The following is an 18,487-nucleotide window of genomic DNA, read 5'->3' on the forward strand; positions in this document are numbered from 1 at the left end:
AAATCATTATAGTAAAGTTGCCTATATTGCCTTTCATATTTACAGTATGACATGTGTGTCCTAATTTATCTCAACCTTATTCTCACAATCAATGTTTGTTTCACTTCAATGTTTTGCTTTAACCTGACTCAAATGTACAGTACCTGAAGCACTGCAATGTTTTAGTTCCTCTTTTTAGTTAATAGTGGGTTGAATAATTTCATGAATAGCAAGGTTTTAAATAGGAACTTTACAGGGTTTTTTAAAAACTTTTTTTTACCTTGTTTCTGTATTTGCCCATACAGAGTTAAATAATTAAAAAGCCGGTTATAAAAGCTGTATACTCCCACTGTCATTAACAGCTAGCAAGCTGTTCATAGTTTATATGGCTTTAAAATCATCTAGTGAAATAATAATCTAAAACAGGGGGTTTAAACTGCATTGTAAAAAAAAGAACGTATGCTGGTAAACACCATAATAACAGAGGTGGTTAAGAAAAAGCCACATGATTAGTCAAAGTTCACCACAGTTGAAGTTAATACTAATATATATGTAGAAAGTGCAAGATGTTACCAAACACCATCATTGTAACGCCCACAGTAATGCAATTAGCATAAACAATATTACACAAAACCCTTATGTTCAGAACTGATAAGAAAAGTTATTTCAGTGAAAAAACATCAAATGTCTCACAGAATTCTGGTAATGTCAGCTATAAGGTGACTTTACTGTAAAATTACATCAAATGATCTATTAGCTCTATTACGGGTTTTCACTGTATAAAGTAAGGAAACCTACTGTTAACCAATTAACAGCTTTTGATTGTAGATTGTAGCATTTTTACAATATTTTACAGTCTAATTATTATTATTTATTTATTTATTTTATTATTATTATTGTTATTTGTTTTTTTTTGTTTTTTTACAGTTTTGGGTCCATGAAACATTTTAGACAGATAAAAAAAAAAAAAAGAACAGAAAGATACAGAAAATACTATGCCTTTTATAGTGTTCTGGCTGTTTTAAATACAAGCTACATTATAGTTTTAGTTAACTTCTGTTTTTAACTTTTCTGGGAAATGATCTTTCTGTTTTACAGAGTCACAGCAGCCTACAGCAGCTCTGGCTATGTGAGTTTAAGCAGTTGCTGTGTATTTTAGGAAGTGACGCCACCACCCACCATCAGGAAATGGACTGTTTCTTTTAGTAGATGTAAGTCATGAGCTGAAGGCAAATCGGTATTGAACCGCAGTCACATACGTGGTGTATTTTGAATTAGAAGCTATAGACTTGAGAACGGAGGTAAACAGAAACCACTGTGGGAAAGTGCAGTCACTATACACTATATATTACAACCTGGCAGTCTTATCTACAGCAAGAAACAAGGTGAGGCATCATTTATTGCCATTAAAATGTTATGCCTGAACGAACAAAATATTCTTGGTTTGGTCTTTTGGTTAAGAATTGTAGTTTTAATAAATTACTGACAGAAGTTTTTTTGGTCTTTTATTTTGTTATTTGAAAATTATAGAGATGACGTGATGCAAAACAATAATTTTGGTGAAAACAATAAGGAAGTTGAAAAAAAGTCTTTCAGTATATTTGCTTTAACATTCATTGACTTTGTGGGGAAGAAAAATAATAATAAAAAAGATAATTCTGCACCTCCTTTTAGAGAATGAGTTTCTGTGTATATCTGCATGAATTGTGTGCTCGAACTCAATACAAAGTCAAATGTTTTAGACGGATACTATTGACGTACTGTGGAAAACCTGAAGTAGTTTAAGGAAAAGTGAATTCTCTTGACAGGTTACATGAAACAGGGTTTGCACTGAAACCATATTTGATCACTTCTGTTGTGTTGATGTGGGTTGTGTAGTGGATGTTATTTCATGGTTTAGCAAGACTGATTCATAAAATTCCATTGGTAAATTCTTCATTCATATCATGTGTTTAACCAGTTTTATTTGTACACAGACACTATGTCAGAGTGCCATATATAGAGCATTTTAGGAGACAAAAGATGACTAATTACTAACTTATTTCTCTATCATCCTAATACAAAAAGTGTCTGGCCTAATAGTAGCCTGCAACATGGCTAGCATTCAGTTTTTCACTGATTCACTAATCAGCAACTAAAAAAGCTCTTTGGAATATACTTTGGTTATATTTGAATAAAAACACAGTTCATTTAAATTGCGGTTTTGCAGAAGAAAATGACGAATTTGAATTTCCTTTACATTTACATAAACTGTAAAAATTATATTGGAGTACATATGTTTTTTAAGGAAAATTTCAGTCTTTCTACTTCTTGCCTTTTCTTTGTAAATATGTAAAAAAAAAAAAAAAAATAATAATAAAAAAATAGTTTTGAGGAAATATCTGAGTAAAAATTGTTTCAATGACAGAGTAAATTTTAATTGTTATAGAATAATATGGAGAATTTAAAATAATTTCTTGGTTCATCAATTTATTATCCATTGTTTTGCAGTATAATCTGGATACTCCATAATGTGCGAGGTGTTAATTGTCCATACCAGTGAGGCCAGGGAATGGGCTGAGTATCTGCAGCAAATATTGGTAGCATCAAGTAAGTTTCTGGAGGGCTCCCTCATTCTGTATGATGTGAATGAAGAGATTTGGATGAAAAACCATGAGCTGTTTGGCTCCAGTAAGTGCATCATGCTTTTGCTGTCTACTGCATTCTTGGACATGCAGCAAGACCCAGAAGTGCAGGATAATTTCCGGGATCTTCTTCATCCTCCTTGCAAAGTTGTTGCCTTTTTGTGTGGTGTATCAGAAAGCCAAGTGTCAACAGACTATTTTGAACACTGGGAGTATTGGAGAAAGCTCAATTCAGAAGACGAACCATCAGCATATGTCTCTGCTGTCCTTGAGTGCATTAATATTGGTGTGTATTCCTTATACTTTATACATAGTATACGTCTCATTCAGCAAAAGAACATATTATTTACTTGCACTATTGTTCACCTTTAATAACAAAAACAATAATAAAAATACAACAATGTCCTTAAAAGATGTAAGACATTAACATAACCACTGCAAAAGAGTGCATATGAATAACATTTTAAGAAATATGTGTTGTATTCAACTTTTTTTTTTATTTAAGATTTGTATATTCTTATTATTTGTATTATTCTTCTTATTTATTTTTTTTTTGCTTTGTTTTTTTTTTTATGTACCATAAATAGTTCTGCTGAGTTAGTTTTATTAAATGCTAAATACATAATCTTACAGCTGGCCAGAAGTAATTATAGTCTGTCCAGTCTATTTTATTTTATTATTTTATTTAGAATAAAAATGTTTGCACAGTGGATCATAATTAATCTTACTAAACATGAAGAGGTCAGCCTGAAGTAAAGTTTAATATATTATTTTTCATTCTAGGATCTGTTAGTGGAAATTGTCAGAATCCATATGAAATTGAACTAGAAGAACAAACGAATGAGTTCACATTATCAGAGATTCCTGAGACATCACCTGATGAGACGGAACAAATTCAGGTGATTGGGGAAGATGTTCGTCATACTGAGCAAACCATGGGGCCACTAGATGATCAAACTTGCCTCACCATCCAACCAGACAGAATACTATGTGGGGTAGGTGCATTACACACAATGCAAGCAAAACATAAATAGAAACGTTTCTAAGAATATGTAGTTGTTAATGTCAGCAAGAAGCTCACATGGTCAAGATCACACTTTTTGTGCCTTTCAAATTAGACGGGAAGTCATTGCATGGCCCATCTGTGATGCTTTTTTTAGATCATATAAGCCATTCTTAATTCAGTGACATGTTAAAAGAAGGATGATTTAGCAGCGTTGCTTGATAAAACGAAAACAAAAATAACACAGCTGCCCATGTTGTACTTTTTAAGTAACTCACTATTGAAGTCGTCGTCTTTATAGACTACGTTTGCTCCTGCCCATAGGGTGTTTTTATTAATCGCTTAAATACTCAACCATCTAGCTTTAAATCAATCGATTTGATTATTTGAGAATGTTATAAATCAAATTATGCCTTTTTTAATTGAATGGTTGAAGAAACATTTTATACAGTATGTCTCGTGGTCTGGACATTTCAATATTTTAGGGTACATATGGCTTAATGTCAGTGTTGTTCATATTTTTTATTTATTTTTTTTTTAACTATGCATCGTCTTTTTGGAAAAGTACTGTTATTTTTGAATTATAACTATAAAAGTTATAAAAGTTAACTGAATAACTTGTAAAGTTTACACTGTAACAAACTATAGTTTCAGCATTTCATTCAAAAGCATTTGCTGACATTTGCGGAATCAACATCAATCGTCTTAATGTTACTCTATGTCAGTTACTGACGGTCTCATGATCTTCTCACCATTTGTTTGTTCCCATAAAGAATCGTGTGAATATTTATATAATCATGGTAAAGAAAATTGTGGATGAGGGCAGACTGGAGGTGGAGTTTCACTCTCAGTACTCGACACCTCAGCGGATCGCTGGGACTCTTCTAAACGAGTACATTGTTACTGTACAGTCACCTGGTAAGAGAAACACACAGAAAGAGGAACTTTTCATATCAGTTCCTCCATGCTTTTTCACTTTCAACTGAATTTACATATTGTTTCCTGTTAATGTGCTCATTTATTAAAAGAGCAGCTTTGTCTTTGTCTAATTTGAGTTTGGCTTTGTAAATGTTGTTTTCTAACCAATATATTTTTTTCTCTTAGATATGCCAGCTGGGAAAGTCTCATTGACACTTTATAAAAATGAATCTATGGTCTGTTCAACAACTGTGACATATTACACAGAAATGGAAGAGATTTGCAGGTATCTAAAGAAAGCAATGGATCCTGTGCAGTTCATGTGTCAGGTAATAATGAAACTGAATCGAAACAACTGGATGAAACAATCGATTAAAACCGAATCACATAAACTGAAATGACTTGTTAACGAATGCGATAATGGAGTAAAGTCATGTGATGTTTATTTGCATAGCGCTTTTTTCAAAGTAGCTTCACATTATAATGGAAAAACTTTAATGTCCCATAATTAATAAATAATTAATATAATTAAAATATATATATAACTTCACACATTAAATTATATAGTAATTTTGTTGAATATATGTGACAGTGTATCAGCCCAAAAGGTGGTCTGATCTCGTACTGATCAGCAGTGGAAGATGCTTTATGTAAATTGTTGTTTAGTCAGTAACAATAATAATAATAACAAAAAACAAACAAACATAAAAAGTCAAACATTTCATTATCATTCATTAAATGTTAATATGCAGACCATAATGTTTGCCCTTTTAAAAAGTAGTTACAGAAAAGGACCTTTCATTTAAAGACTAAAATTGAGCCCATTTTTATTTTTATTTTATTATACTTAATTTTCAGGCATTTGATATCACATCAAAGGTGCCCGAGTCATTGGATAATTTGCTTGCAGACTCTCTGGAAGAACGGATGCCTCTAAAGGGATTAGAAGTATTTGGAATTAGTCAAATTGCAGATAACACATCCACGAGTAAGTGATTTAATTCATAAAAATTTGCTTATGTTATAGTTTATAGAAGTCTAGCTTAAGATGAATATCTTTTATGGAGGTAGATAACGTAACACCAAGTTAAGGAACTGGTTAAAGGATAGTTAACAAGGGATAGTTCACCCAGAAATGAAAATGTGATGTTTATCTGCTTACCCCCAAGGGTATCCAAGATGTAGGTGATTTTGTTTCTTCAGCAGAACACAAAGGGAGATTTTTAACTCAAACCGTTGCAGTCTGTTAGTCATATAATGTAAGTGGATGGGAATCACGGCTTTGAGAGTCATCAAGCATACACAAACAAAACCAAATTAAAACCTGTGGCTCGTGACAATGCATTGATGTGTAAAGACACAAAACGATCGATCTGTTCAAGAAGCTGAACAGTATTTATATAATTTTTTACCTCTGATTTTCTCTGCAATGTCTAAACTGTCCTCAGTGCTTTCTTCTTATTTAGCCTGCGGCTGAGGTGTATTCTTCTTCTTCTTGCTTTACGGCAGATCACAGACTAATAAGTGCATTACTGCCACCTATCTCTTACATGGACCATTGACACTCTATCTATAATCTCAATTAGGAGTGGCAATGGTCCACTTAAGAGAAAGGTGGCAGTTATGCTCTTATAAGTCCGTGATCTGCCATAAAGCAAGAAGAAGCAGAAGACACCTCGCACAGGCTGAAGAAGAAGATGCGAACACACGTAGGACAGTTCAGATATTGCGGTGAAAATTAGATGTAAAAAATGATATAAATACTGTTCAGCTTTTTGCACAGACTGATCGTTTTGTGTCTTTTCACATCAATGTATCGTCACGAGCCACTTACATTATATGACTAACAGACTGCAACGGTTTGAGTTAAAAAATCTCTGTTTGTGTTCTAATGAAGAAACAGTCACCCACATCTTGGATGCCCCCCGGGGTCAGCAGATAAACATCAAATTAAAATTTTTGGGTGAATTATCCCTTTAATTTTTTTTGTAGACAGGAAATTTTATTGAACAACAATGAAAAGAGATTTCTTTGTTTTCAGATCACAGTAATGTGGAACTTCCAACACTGCTTCACTTCTCGGCCAAGTATGGCTTAAAAAAGTTAACGTCTTCGTTAATGCGGTGCCCCGGAGCCATGCAGGCCTACAGTGTAATGAACAAAGATGGGGATTACCCTAACAAACTGGCTGAGAAGAGTGGCTTCTCTGATTTAAGACAGTTTATGGACGAATATGTTGTGAGTTAATTACGTAAATGTTCTTAATGACTTCTGTAACTGACAACAAATTGTAGAAAACTGAGTCAACCAATTTCATTGCACATAACATTGGTAACAGAATGCAATGATGTAATTATGTAATATAGGTCTGTTATTAATCCGCATACATTTATACAGCAGTATTTCTATGTGTCTTCATTTCAGTATAGCATAGATGATGCCAGTTATTTATGTATCTTTCTTTTCTTTTTTCATAAAACAAAACAGGAGACAGTAGATTTAGTGAAGACCCACATTGAGGAATCTCAGAACACCTCAGGCAACGAGGATATCTATGAGGACATGTTGATGGCTTCCCAAAATTTCATCAGTAATTTCGATAATGAGGACGTTTACGAGTGTATGATGAAACTAAATCCTGAGATGGGTTTGTGTATGAAATTTACTTTCGAAACTCTAGTGTATATTTTCTTGCACAGTAACAATAGTCACTATTGCATAAAGTTAAAGCATTTCGAGGCATATTTTGTTATGAATATTTAATGTGATAATATAATGCAAGCATTATAAGACTGTTTTATAGGCCTACTGTCAGATGTTAAAGCTATATACTGTAAACCATGTATACAAAATTGATTAAACAATGTTTCTACAGATGATGATGACATACAAAGGGCTCTGGACGACTCCAACTCTGAGTCAATCCTGAGAAAGTTTTTTGAAGGTACATCAATGAGAAATGATGGTCATGACACAGCAGTTCTTTGTGTGACTATGTGACTCTGTCACTTTTTTCCCCTGTGTGATGACACTTTTCATGTTGTCTTCCTTTAAACTTATATACTTCTTTGAAAACTCTCGTTAGCCTATTACTTAGAATTATTACCAAGTGTACAACAATTTTGTAAAGGCTTACAATATTATCCTCATGTTTGTCATGTAACACACCTTGAAATAGTTCAATTCAAGAAACATTTATACACTACCGATGCCTTGCTCAAGGGCACCTAAGACCTTCTATACTACGACTTAGGTGCCCTTGAGCAAGGCATCGAACCCCCAACTGCTCCCCGGGCGCCGCAGCATAAATGGCTGCCCACTGCTCCGGGTGTGTGCTCACAGTGTGTGTGTGTGTGTTCACTGCTCTGTGTGTGTGCATTTCGGATGGGTTAAATGCAGAGCACAAATTCTGAGTATGCGTCACCATACTTGGCTGAATGTCACTTCATTAGCTTATCCAACTTAGCTTACTCTGCTAGTATGTATTTAAACCGCTCTGCCACAGGATGTACAGTAGCTTGTTTGCATAGTGCATAGTTGCTAATATATGGTTTTTATTAAGATGTACACTGGTGCACAAATGTTGTACATTTCGGAGTTGTCAAATAACATGAATTGTTTTCATTTAGCACAACCTGACAGGAGTTTACAGTCCTTGGAACATACTTCAATCAATGGTGGATTACCTGAAATGGATGATGATGAATACCGTGACATGGGCCTTAATGCGGAAATTTATGGGGAAATAGAAGAGGAGGACCCGTATAACCCATGCTGCCCTGACCAAATTTATGACATAGTGGAACCACAATCCACCCCTGAAATAATCAACCGTCCACCTGCACCGATTCCACGGCCCGCCAACCTGCCGGAGCCAGAAGAGAACACAACCTACATTTCCAAAGGTGCAAACCAAAAGTTCATGATGCAGACACAGAGGCTCTAATATTAGTGTAGCATCATTTCCTCTCTCTTATATTATTCTAAGCCTGCATGACTTTTTTTTTATTTCTTCTGTGAAATGCAAGAGAAGTTATTTTGAAGAGTGCTGGTAAATAAACAGTCCCGGTAAAAGTCCACATGGTTATCAAACATTCTTCAATTTTGTAATTTTATGTTGTATTTTACAATTTTGGAACAATATGAGGAGTAAATTATGACAGAATTGTAATTTTTGGGTGAACAATTCTTTTAATGTAAATCTTAATTCTGAAACAGTCCCTTTATAGTAATGACAGTTAACTTTGAATTGTTTTACAGTATTTTGTCTCAAGGAACCTTTATACTCACTCAGTCAACGGCCAGAGAGTGATTCCTCTTTAGGTAGTGTATAAATGTTTCTTGAGCCTAATTGTGAGCCATATGTGTATATGAGCAGACTTTCGGATTATTAAATTGAAACTACCCCTACATTTCCATGCTTAATGATCCTTTCTTGCAGCACCTGTACGGCTGGTGAGAGACAGAAACATGAGCAGTGACCATGACCCCTATGCAGGCATGAAGACCCCGGGACAGAGGCAGCTCATCTCTCTACAGGAGAGGGTGAAGGTGGGTGAGCTGACTGTGGAGGACGCAGTTCAGGAGTTCAAGGCTTGGCAGTTTGATCAAGATAAAAGATGGCGCTCTCTCCGCTTCCAGCAGGTATGTACCTCCAGGTGAGATTTTTGCATATGTGTTGCATGTAAATCAATGAGATCTTTAGAACAGTATAGTGGACTACTTACATAAAATGCATAAATGTTGTCACTCTGTATTTCCCAATAATATGTTTTATTAAGATTATATTTAAATGCTTAGTTTTATAATCAAAGCTCTGTAGTTTTTATTATGGGATGCAAAACATATTCAACAATACAATGATGACTGAGAGAGAAAAATAAATGTTCTGATGTGTCATATTTGATCTATTTTAACATTATTTCTCTAAAAAGTTGCTTCAGTCCAGTAGGTTTTCATCTTGAAATATTACTAACAAAATAAAATTAATCTTACATTTAATTTATGAAAATCATTAAAGATGAAAAAAAGGACTATTTTAAAATTATACTTTATTAATTATACTTTATTAAAATTTATCAATCTGAAGTAAATTGTGTACAACTGTTTTTTTTTCAGCAATGTTTTGATCATGTGGATAATTTAGAGACCTTGCATGTCAAATTCCATGTTAACCCTACATAGGCTTAACAAATAAAATGAGTATCTCTGATGTTTCTGTAACGGTCTCTCCATTTTCTTCAAGGAAAATTTACAGAAATTAAGAGACAGCATCACTCGACGCAATAAAGGCAAAGGACCGAATGGTAAGGAAATGCAGGACACATTTCATCATACAACATAACGTGGTGTGCTATTAGAATGTACACGAAAAGTTTACATATTACTCTTAGGGCTCAACAAAAAGTATGAACTAATGGAAGTTTAGACTAAAAGAAGTTTAGAAAGAATTTTAGACCCTAGTCCATTTAAAATGATGAATTTATTGCTGTCATGGAATTACTTAACTGTATAGTTTTTAATTGTGTTTATTTTAAATATTAAAATAAAATAAATATTTAAATATTAAATATTTTTGTTTCTGGCACATAAAATAAACATGATTTTTTTTTTGTGGTGGTGCCAAATTAAATTTATTGACACATTTTGTGACATTTAGAATCAAACAAAACAGAATATTTTATGTCTGTCTTCAAGAGTCTTTCTGTTTTCCGATTAGAGCTCATGATTACAGCACCAATACAAACAAACAGTCAGTGGGGCGCTCAAATGAATGTGAATTGCTCAGTGTACGAACCCGCACCTCGGTTGATTGCCCAACCTCCTCCTGTTAGTCGACCGCTGCAGAGAGGAAGCTGGCAGACAGGAAGCACCTCCAGCACTTCTAGTATGTAATAAATAACTTCTTTAATCTCTCAAAATAACATCTGGTATTACTGTGAACAGAACCATGTTTACAAGTATGGTGTGTTTCTACAATGTAAATGTGAAGGTCTGACCTGTGCAGGTAGTAGCAGTCACAGATTGAGCATTCAGAGCACCGTCAGCAACAGCAGTGGGATGGAAGGTGAATGTGAGGTCAGTTTTTTCCCTTTAATCATCATCAAATATTCCTGAAAAGAGGTATCATGATTTCTACAAAAAGATTAAGCAGCACAACTGTTTTCAGCATTGATAATTATAAGAAATGTTTTTTTTGCGCAGCAAATCAGCATATCAGAATGATTTTTGAAGAATCATGTGACACTGAGGCTGGAATACGGGCAGCTTTGCACCATAGGAATATTATATTTTCAAATATATTTAAACAGAAAACTTATATATATTTCATAATATTATTGCATTTTTGACCAAATAAATATAGCCTTAGTGTCTTCTTCCAAAAACATTTTAAAAATCATAATACTCGCAAAACAATAATACATTATACATTATTTGGAATATTAAAATATACTGGCATAAAGTATTTTACCTTAGATTGTTATAGTAGAAATTTAGATTTTACATCAAAATATTTTCCTTAATAGCAAATATTAAAACATCCAAGAATTTTTTACACCTTTTTATTTATTTTGTTCTTTTTAAATGATCATATCATTTTTACATGAATGGTTTAAGGAGCCTCCGGACATTCCTCTTCCTCCACTGCCTCTCCGGCCCGCTGTGGATACTCCACCAGTACTCCCTCCACCCAGGGGTCCCACGACGTGTAATAGAGAGGTATGTGTTCAAAATCACTTACACAATACCATGTGAAACAGAACACGTTTTCTGTCACATTTTTTCTCTATTATGAAGTATATAAGTAAAAGATAAATGTACTCAGGAGTTATTTTACCCAGTGAGTCTTTATGTTAAAGGTTGTAGAGAGCGAACACATACATAAATCTATAGATGGAGAGTTGTGGCTTTGTCTAGTTTTATTTTCGAAAGGTTTCACTGCGAGAATGCACCAGATGACTGGATAAAACTTTAGTGGAGCAAAGGTTGTTAGGTGTGAAACTCATACACCTCTCCATTTGACAAACCACAGCATCCATCACTAAACTCTTTAACCCCAATGCCAGAGTTTGTGAAAGCTTAACTTTACATCAGTTACTTGATCATATATAGAAGCATCGACCTTTAAATCTTATAAAGATGGAGAGTGGGTTCAGAATGCACTACTTCTTTCATCAGCTAATATACACAAACACAGACATCAGAGGATTGGCATCGTGTCAGAGAGGGGTCTGATGTGGGTGCCACTTATCCTCTGCTAATTCTTGCCTAGCTGATGGGAGCTATGATACATTTAGAGAAGTTTTAGAAAGGTGTGCAATCTGTGCCCATCCAACCCAGGTTCAGAACTGTGCCTTCTAAGGGGGCTATAGATGGTTATAGTAATGCAAAGAAGACAAAGCCAATTACAGTTCAGTATGCAAATCAGTGAAAGTCGAAGGGAGATTTTCAAACTTAACTTTCTTTGTAAAAAATAAAATATAGGTTTTTATAAACATATAGCTAACATATTCTACTCTTAAAATATTTAAAAAAATAAAAAATAAAAATAAATAAAAACAAATACTATGTAGAATAAAAGAAAATAATACAATTAAATTGTGTTCTTTTTGTACTTTATTCATTAAGAATCATAAAAGTAAAGTAATGTACTGTATCACAGTTCCACAAAAATACTAAGCAGTGCAACTGTTTTCAAGTTATAATATTAAAGCTGCAGTAGGTAACTTTTGTAAAAATATATTTTTACATATTTGTTAAACCTGTCATTATGTCCTGACAGTAGAATATGAGACAGATAATCTGCTCCTCCCAGTGGTCCTATTGCCATTTGCAGAAAATACATTGCTCCTGTTAAGAAACAACCAATCAGAGCTGTGGTCCGTAACTTTGTTTGTGTTCAAAATGTAGAAAAATGTATATAATAAGCGAGTACACCATGAATCCATTTTCCAAACCGTGTTTTTAGCTTGTCCTGATCACTAGGTTGCACCTATAATAAGTTGTTTATATTCAGACTATTTTAGATTGCTTCGGGGGTACCGCGGCAGAGTAACCTAGTACCTTTGTGATTCTTCATAGACATAAACAGAGAGAAGTAGCTCCGGCTACAATGTTCTTCCGCAAGACGCAAGCAGTTCTGTTTATTAACCGCTAGAGCGTCATAAGTTACCTACCGCAGCTTTAAGAAATAATCTCTGAAGAATGATGAGTCTCTGAAGACTGGAATAATGGATGCTGAAAATTTAGCTTTGCAACCACAGAAATATAATGACATTTACAAATATTTCAAATAGAAAACAGTTATTTGAAATTGTAATAATATTCAGTATAACTGTTTTACTATATTTGTGATCAAATAAATGCAGCCTTGATGAGGATTTTTTTTTTTTAGAAACATAAAAACTCTTACAGAATCCATAGTTCGAATAGTAGTTTTAGGTTAAACAATTCAGACAGAAATAACGGTTTAATTTTTGTGATAGCAGTCCAGAAAACAAAAAACAAAACTCAATATATATTGATATTTGTTTATTAGCGTTATATAAGTTTATTATTTGTCTCTGGTTTGGTCTGGAGCTCAGTTTGTATATTCCTCATTTTAAATTGAACCTGCTCTCTCTTAGGAATACAGAGATAAATGAGCGATATGTATCGACTCCATCCCGTCCTGTTCATCAGACGCCTGCGCAACGGCCCATGCCACCTCCACCAATACCGAGACGCACATGGTGATGGCCTGCTTCAGCACGGCTGGCTTTCGTTTTGTTTGACTCTGCACTTTTCTTGTTGAGCCTGTGAGATATGTGAGTCTCTTTAAGGAGGAACAGAAACTATTGGCTGTGTCCGAAACTGAAGACAGCTCCTTTGCTGCCCTATCAGTCAGTGACCTTACAGAGGTTTTGCATGAAGGTGACTCTTAAGGAAACTGGTTTGCCATTTATATTCTTTTTACCAACTGCCATCTATTGTAGGTAGAAAACAGGATATTATGCAAACGTCAGATTCAGAAGTCTTGAAGCTATCTTATTTTTCATATGCTGCCTGTGGTTTCAGACACAGTCAGTGGATCAGTATCCAGTGTTCAACTGTTTTAATCTAGACTCCACTTGCAATGCAAACAATCACCTTAGTTTATAGGTATTAAAATATAAATCTTCAGCTTGAAGATATGCAATATGTTTAAGTTTTTTTTTTCATAAAGTCACTTGTTTGCTATAAAGCCATTTGTTTTTGTGCTCTCTGAGTGCCTTTAGTAGCAAATAGCAAACTCAAGAATTTGCCTACATTTGTTTTTAATCAGAACAATACTTTGTGTTGGCTGTGATCGGTCATGAGATGATGAGATTTATTGTTCAAGAGTTTTCTGCGTTTTAAAAATATTTATTGATGTATTCAAATATTATTGCTGGCTGTAATATATCCCCGAAAGAGAAGCAGGGAAACAGTGTATTTAAGTGTGAAGAAGGAAGATGTTGTGTTATGTATGTATTTGTTTGTCTGCGTGTTCATGTTTGTTAGTCCATGAAGACAAAACTAATTAAAGTGATTAAGTAAAGTGATTAAGTAAGTAGTCTTTTCTTCCATCCTGCACTCAAAAAAATGGTTTTCCGGCACTGTTCGTTTTACACATATATGTTTTGTTAAAACAACACAAATATATTTAGTTTTCCGACAAAACACAATTGTATTGTGTTTTAATCAACTTAAAATGTTTAATTTTAAATTTTACTTAATTATCAATCGTTAAAGTAACGTAAAGGGTTTAATTTCGTGATTCAAAAAAAACCGGAAGTGACGATTTCCAACGCATTTGATGACGGTGTGGAGGGGAGCAAGAGGTATCAGTCAGGTAAGAAAATCTAAAGTTTTTATTGTGTTAAGTCAAAGTCTTTAATTTCTCTTAGAGTTTCTGTTTTGAGGTGCTTTTGTTTTGCAGTCTAGTATTGTGTAATCGGTTTATTGCACCGTTAATAGATGATTTTGAAGCGTTGGGAGATGTGAAAGCGCACAACTCTCTGTAATGTATTTACTTTAGTATATATATATATATATACACTAGGGCTGAAACAATTACTCGACATTATCGACAACGTCGACGATAAAAATAAAATTTTCAGCAAATGTTTTTGAGTAACGTTAGTGGTTTGATCTCGTATCTGCCTGATTTGAAAGCCTGCATTAATGCAGTTTGACCAGTGTGGCGCTGTAGCGCAAGATTGTAATACACTCTCCTGATTCAATTAAAAAGAAGAAGATAGCACTTCAGTTTGAGGCAAACCGACCCGATCCGAACCTTGGATGAATATGTAAATATATACTGCACGCCTTCCTCTCAATAACTGCATAAACACAACAAAAAACTGACCGCGATGTAAAAGCAGCTCTTAAGAACACAGAGATATGGATGTTTGCACGAACTCTGAGGTTCTCCAGGCACTCCAGTAAAGAAAAGTCCAGTCACGTTTATTTATATAACAGTCCTTTATGCAATCGATAGCTTTTCAATATTAAACATGAAAATACAGAGTAAGTGTCGCTAGAATTATAACTTGATTTCCTTTTATAAAGCAGCTCTCAGGTATGGAGCTAGCTAATAATAAAATCATTTTATAAGTGGGGGAAATATTTCATTAAAGTCTTAGTTCTGCGCTAGATCAAACCAAACTGTTTTGATTATCATAACCCAATAAGGTATTTTAAGAGAGATTGTATTTATTAATAAAATGTTTATCCAAAAATAAAACGTCCTATCACTTACCTTTACTTTATATTATACATATGGCTTACAATAAGAGATGTTAAGAGACAGAATGATTTGTCATTCAGCTACTTCCTCATATAACTAATCAAATGGCGAATAGGAGTTTCTCTCTTATCTCATTTTGTGTGCCAAATATATTTGTATAAATTAATTGTATTAGTAATACATAATGACTTTAAAAAGTGGAAGTAATTACCTTTATTTGTTATAATATGTATATTTTAACTAATTTAAAAAGATAAATAATCAATAAATGTCCAACCATGAGATGTTGACCGAGTTTTGAGAGCCCTGGCTCAGCACAGTGGGAGTATTTGAAGCTTTGTTTATGAACATGGCGGTGTGGTCATACAATGACTTTAAACCGGACACTACTCTGAGCTGTTCACATTATACATATGCTCCAGATATGTAATCAGGTCCTCCTTTAGGAATGGTAAACATGACACTATTCATCACTCACACAAATAAATCACTTAATATTTTGATCATTGAATTGGTTTTTGCTGTTCAATTTTTTTTTTTTTTTTTTTTGTAACACATAGCACTTCATGTGTACAGGTTTGTGCAGAATTTGAGACATCCAGAATTACCATAGGCCCATTAGAATCAACAATCTTTGCCAAACTTGATTCGGACTGCAAAATTTACGAAGATGTTTTCATACTGAAGAAGAGACCTTGGACAAATACTGAAACCCTCTTGGTGCCCACTACACAGGTAAGAACAACTGCACTCAACACAACCTTGTATTAAAACATTATTCTCTCACTGGTTACTGGAAATTGACAAAAAAAGACAGATAAGATAAGGTTTATTAATACAATAAATACAAAATATGTGGTATATCTATAAACTGATAGATTTATTTTGATGCAAGGCAGGGGTGTCCAGACCTGCTCTAGGAAAGCCAGTGTTCTGTGGGGTTCAGCTCTAACACACCTGCCTGGAACTTCAGGTAAGACTTTTTTGTTTTAAAATTCCCAAGAACCTTGATTAGCTGGTTCAGGTGTGTTTAAATGGCTAGATCACCCAAAAATAAACATGTCATTATTCACCCTCATGTCGTTTCAAACCCGTAAGACCATCATTCATCTTCAGAGCACAAATTATGATATTTTTTAAGGATGCCCCGATCATGATTTTTCATGGCCGATACCGATTTCTTTTACAAGCAAACTGGACGATTTTTTTTTTTATCTTTAAGCAACAAACAAGAAGGAAGGACAGTCCACAGTCTACAGTCCAAAATTGAGGGAAAGCTCAATAAAGCCCCTTTCACACTGCGATTCCGGCAAATACAGATCCCGTAACGACACGTGACATCAGGGCGTGACGTGTAATGTACGAGTCGAAAACATTAGTCATGTAATACTTTCACTGAATCTGGCGAACGGAAAGTGAGGAACTAACTGATCTCTGCTTCATACAGTTTGCACTTTTTTTTTTTTCAGTGAACGTTGATCTTCCTTCAAAACAGCCAGTAAAAGAGTCACACGATAATGTCATCACTACGACACGGCATTAAATCTGTCTTTTGTTCACACAGCGCTTGTCCCGGGATTGAACCCAGCAATGTTACTACGTCCCCGACCCGAGTTCAATGCTGGAATCAATCCCGGGATGTGTTTGCTTTCACACAGAAGTAATGTAGTCGGAGCACGCGGGCGCACTTCCGGAAAAATCGGCTGAAAAATTGGTGCATCCCTAATATTTTTATGAAAATGCAAGAGATTTCTGAACCTCCATAAAGGCTGCAATGCAACTGAAATGTTCCCAGAGTCATAGTAAGGACATCAGTAAAACAGTCCATGTGGCATCAATGCTTCAACCACACTTTTACAAAGGTACAAGAATACATTTTGTGCAAAGAAAACAAAAATAGCGACTTTAATCAACAATTCTTCTCCAAATCACAAATTCTGCCATTATGGACAGTAACAAGAGGCATGAACATTGCTTTCCTCTGCGTGTAATCAAGGCTCAGTGCAGGCGTGTTGTAGGTCAGCAGCACCATGTGCATGAATTATTTACGTGCTGTTGATAATGGTGGAAGATGCGATTTGGAGAAGAATTGTTGAATAAAGTCGCTGTTTTAATTTTGTTTGCACAAAAAAGTATTTTTGTTTACTTTGTAAAATTATGGTTGAACCACTGGTGTCACATGGACTGTTTTACTGATGTCCTTACTATGTTTCTGGGTCTGGGAACATTCCAGTTCTGTTGTTAACCATACAGGGTCCAGATGTGTAACATTTTCCACTGTAATGTTTGTTAGAATCCCATCTTGACTGCTTGCCTGGATTTCCCATAAGAAGATGAATGACTGACTTTTTTTCATGTAATTTTAGAAAAAAAAAAACAAAGGCTAAATTTTGTTGTTTTCATCTTCAGACTAATGAAATTGAAGTATCCAAATGAAGACCCTAGCAGTATGGAGTATATGGTGAGTTCAAGGTTAATAAATTATTTGTTAAAGTTAATACACAATAATTTGAGTTCTCCATGCTTTTAAATACTTCTAGGATACAGACGTTGCCAGCAGTCAGGAGGTGATCCAGAAGACTCATGGGAATCTATTTGAAGCTGCATCATTGAAGACAGTCCAGCAGAAGTTGGAGTTTTAAAGGATAAAGTTCTTCAGGACCTATAGCAGTTTACAGTCTGTAAAACCATGTTACTGGGACTGATTTATGGACTGAACTTGAGCAACCCTCCTGAACTCAGGTACACATTTGGAATACTGAAGAAGTTATTTCTGGAGCCACTTCCTGTTCCTGGAATAAGGTTTGATTGGTTGCCCATGAATGCCAATTAGAATTGTATTTGCTATTTTGTGTAATTTTGTAATGTGGTTTAAACTGTATTTTACTGTGTGTAATTATTTATTGCTTGTTTAACAAATACACTTTGATCATTTGTGACATCTTGTCTTTTGTCTCATTACAAGACAAAACATACAAAAAATGCTTTGTTGAAGGGAGTAACTTCAAAAAGAAAATATTGTGTTAAAGTAACTAGAACTAATTGTGTGGAACCACTGTCCATAATTGAAATGAGTAATTTGAAACAAACCTCCTTATGTTGATAGAGTGAAACAAATTTGGCTAGATTGTAATAAACCAAAACATGTTGAGTTAACTTAACCAGTTTAAGTTGAAGCAAAGTCAATAAATTGAGTTGGTTGAACATTACTAT

At 34.5% G+C, this 18,487-nt stretch overlaps 1 long non-coding RNA gene and 1 pseudogene across 2 annotated transcripts; both read left to right on the forward strand.

Annotated features, from left to right (window-relative positions):
• The first annotated feature begins 1,189 nt into the window (after positions 1–1,189).
• Positions 1,190–13,674, forward strand: LOC113112781 (phosphoinositide 3-kinase adapter protein 1-like; annotated as a pseudogene).
• A 572-nt stretch (positions 13,675–14,246) lies between these two features.
• On the forward strand, positions 14,247–18,213 carry LOC113112783 (uncharacterized). Of its 2 annotated transcripts, none has more exons than XR_003293488.1 (5): positions 14,247–14,377; positions 15,851–16,009; positions 16,170–16,247; positions 17,684–17,735; positions 17,815–18,213. It is a non-coding gene; the product is annotated as an uncharacterized LOC113112783 (long non-coding RNA). The 2 variants fall into 2 exon arrangements; XR_003293489.1 differs by lacking the exon at positions 14,247–14,377 and adding an exon at positions 14,583–14,834.
• The last annotated feature ends 274 nt before the right edge of the window (positions 18,214–18,487 follow it).

Source organism: Carassius auratus, chromosome 13 (genome assembly GCF_003368295.1).
Source record: "Carassius auratus strain Wakin chromosome 13, ASM336829v1, whole genome shotgun sequence".
NCBI classification, from domain to species: Eukaryota; Metazoa; Chordata; class Actinopteri; order Cypriniformes; family Cyprinidae; genus Carassius; species Carassius auratus.